The following is a 3,290-nucleotide window of genomic DNA, read 5'->3' as shown; positions in this document are numbered from 1 at the left end:
TTTATTACTGACTCAATTTCAGAACTCATTATTGGTCTGTTCAAGGATCCCATTTCTTTCTGATTCAATCTTGGGAGGTTCTATGTTTCAGGAAATTGTCCATTTCTTCTAGATTTTCTAATTTGTGTGCATGGAGGTGTTTATTGTAGTTTCTGAGGTTTTCTTTTTTGTATTTCTGTGGCGTCAGTGGTAACATCCTCATTGTCATTTCTGATTGTGTTTATTTGAATATTCTCTCTTTTTTTCTTTACTAGTCTAACTAAAACTCTTATTTATTCTTCCAAAGAACAAATTCCTGGATTTGTTAATCATCTTTTGTATGGTTTTTCACATCTCAGTTTCCTTCAATTCAGCTCTGATTTTGGTTATTTCTTTTCTTCTGCTAACTTTGGGGTTGGTTCCTCTAAGTGTGATATTAGGTTGTTAATTTAAGATCTTTCTAACTCTTTGATGTGGGCATTTAGCACTATGAATTTCCCTCTTAACACTACTTTAGCTGTGTCCCAGAGATTCTGGTATGTTGTATCACTGTGCTCATCAGCTTCAAATAATTTCTCAATTTCTGCCTTAATTTCTTTGTTTACCCAAAAGTCATTCAGGAGCAGGTTGTTTAATTTCCATGTAATTGTATGGTTTTGAGTGATTTTCTTAGTATTTATTTCTATTTTTATTGTGCCATGATCCAAGAATTGTTTGGTATGAATTTGGCTTTTTGAATTTGCTGAGAATTGTTTTATGACCAATTGTGGTCAATTTTAGTGTATATGCCATGTGCAGACAGAAAGAACGTATATTCTGTTGGTTTGTGGTAGAGAGCTCTGTAGAGGTCTATTAGGTCCATTTGATCGAGTGTCGAGTTCAGGTCCTGAATATCCTTGTTAGTTTACTGATGATGTGTCTAATACTGTCAGTGAGATGTTGAAGTCTCCCACTATTATTGTGTGGTTATCTGTGTCTCCTCATAGGTCTCTAAGAACTTCCTTTATGAATCTGGGTGCTCCTGTGTTGGGTTCATATATTTTTAGGATAGTTAGTTCTTCTTGTTGAATTGAACCCTTTGCCATTTTGTAATGCCGTTCTTTGCCTTTTTTTAACCTTTGTTGGTTAAAGTATGTTTTGTCTGAAATTAGAATAGCAACCCTTGTTTTTTTCTGTTTTTCATTTCTTTGGTAGATTTTTCTGCATCCCTTTACTTTGAGCCTGTGGATGTCACTGGATGCGAGATGGGTCTCTTGAAGACAGCATCCACTGGGTTTTGCTTCTTTATCTAACTTGTCTCTCTGTGCCTTTTAATTAGGAAAAAAAATGGAATGCTTCATGAGTTTGCATGTCATTCTTGTGCAGGGGTCATAATAATCTTTTCTGTATTGTTCCAATTTTAGTATATGTGCTGCCAAAGCGAGCACTACCAAAATGGTTTTTAACGTTGCCCTAACATCCTCTGCTTCCCTCTATTCATTCACAAAGGAAGATGTGCTCCTTCTCTGGTTGAAAGATTACTCATCAAAATAGAATCTTTATTCCACTTTCTTCTGATTTCACATAAAATTGGCTCCAGCAATATTCCCTCACTCTCCTTTATTTCCACTTAAACCTTTAAATGTAGTCAGCCTTTGAATGTAGTCAGGATTCTCCTTCAGAGAAAACAAGCAACCTGCCTAAAACAGACTATCCATTCCATCCAAGTCTTTTCTAAGTGTTGATTACACTTGATGCCATTCACTTCTCAATTTATTGCATTATGCCCTTTGTTCCCACTAACCCACTTAACTTAAACTAACCCACTATGAATTATCTTCTAATTATTAGATACAATTTCTGGTTTTAATCTCAGTGGATGGTGCTGTCCTGTTGTCCCCCTAGATTTTTATCTTTCCTTCTCATCCTTTTTCAGTGACTCTTAAATGTTATGGTTCTCCAGGGCTTGCTTCAGACCCTCTCTTTCAATGTGACCTCCTTGAGTGGTCACATTCATTTTACAGTTTCTGTCTACATGTTGATAACTTGTAGAGTTAACTAATCTCTAACTCTGTCTCAGACTCGCCCACAGGTGTCTTTCTTATAAACAGCTAAAATCATGGAATAAAACAGATAAAGACATGGATATTACTATATCTGGGGAGGATACAAGGTCCTCCCTGGGATGGGCAATGCGGACCCTGCTTGTCTCTCTGGCCACATGTCTCCTTCTAACTCCAGCAACTCCCAAACATGTGATATTGTTCCTAGTCCTGCGCCTTTGCTCATGCTAACCATTATGCTTGTAACACCCTCACCTACCCCACTGCATTCCTTTCTTGGAATGACTAAGCATTCCTATCTCTCCAGGCTGGGCTAGGTGCCTTCCCGCATTCCCTATCCTCTGTAGCGACATGTCTCAAAGCATTGACTAATACTGTATTAAAACCATCTCTTTGTGAATTAGCTCTTGCCCTTTATCTGTGAGGTTCCTCAGGGAAGATGTTGGGTCTTATCCATCTTATTCTCAGTACCAAGCACAGGGTCTGTCATATTAAAAAGTGCTCAACAAACAGCTGTTTAACTGAACTGCTATTTGCATTGACTACATTAGGCTCTAAGAAAAACTAGGGAAACAAGAGATGGTTTCCCCCTATTCTTTTGCAGGAATAAAACCACACAATAAAAGCCCTACCAGACAATTTTCACATGTGAATCCATCTGTTTTGTGAGTACACTCTGGAGGTGTTTGCTTCAGATCAAATCAGACTATAAAAAGAGAATTGAATCTTGATCAGAGGTTGCCAGAGTATGGCCTTCTTTAGAGCTAAAGGACAGCTCTGGTTATAGATTTTGTTTCTAAGGATGACATTGGTGCTGCAGTACATTGCAACAGGAATGCATCAGTGTGAGAGCATTTATGATTGTTTCCTTTCCCCCTCAGCATAAAAATAGCTTGTCCCTCTAGGAAAGATAGCCTGACTTTATTAGTGAAAGTGAAATTCTTCCTAAGGCCCTAACAGTATATTTAAAATGAATAGAAAGCACCACCAATGACAGATAAGATGAATTTTGCCCAAATTGTCCTGGAGCCCTTTCCTATATATTTTGGAGAATAGGAAATAAATACATGGGTTACTGTAATCTTCTGAAAAGATATTGAAGACACATTTCTTTACTCTGACTTTCCTATATGTATTTCATTCTATACTTACACAACTTAAAGTTACTGTTCTGAGAAGTGGTTTCAGGTTTTCCCAATGAGAAGTAAAAATGAGTGCTTAAACCAGAAATAAAACTTTCATAAAGTCACTTTAAGGGTTTATATTGTA

General features: G+C 37.2%; 1 non-coding gene across 1 annotated transcript; it reads right to left on the bottom strand.

Moving 5' to 3' along the window:
• Positions 1 to 1,299: 1,299 nt before the first annotated feature.
• Positions 1,300 to 1,406, bottom strand: LOC129039672 (U6 spliceosomal RNA). Its single transcript, XR_008503395.1, has one exon. It is a non-coding gene; the product is annotated as a U6 spliceosomal RNA (small nuclear RNA).
• Positions 1,407 to 3,290: the final 1,884 nt, after the last annotated feature.

The sequence above is a fragment of the Pongo pygmaeus genome, chromosome 5, assembly GCF_028885625.2.
Source record: "Pongo pygmaeus isolate AG05252 chromosome 5, NHGRI_mPonPyg2-v2.0_pri, whole genome shotgun sequence".
Classification (NCBI taxonomy): domain Eukaryota; kingdom Metazoa; phylum Chordata; class Mammalia; order Primates; family Hominidae; genus Pongo; species Pongo pygmaeus.
Note: the sequence above shows the minus strand (reverse complement) of the source record. Positions and strands in the feature narration are given on the sequence as shown.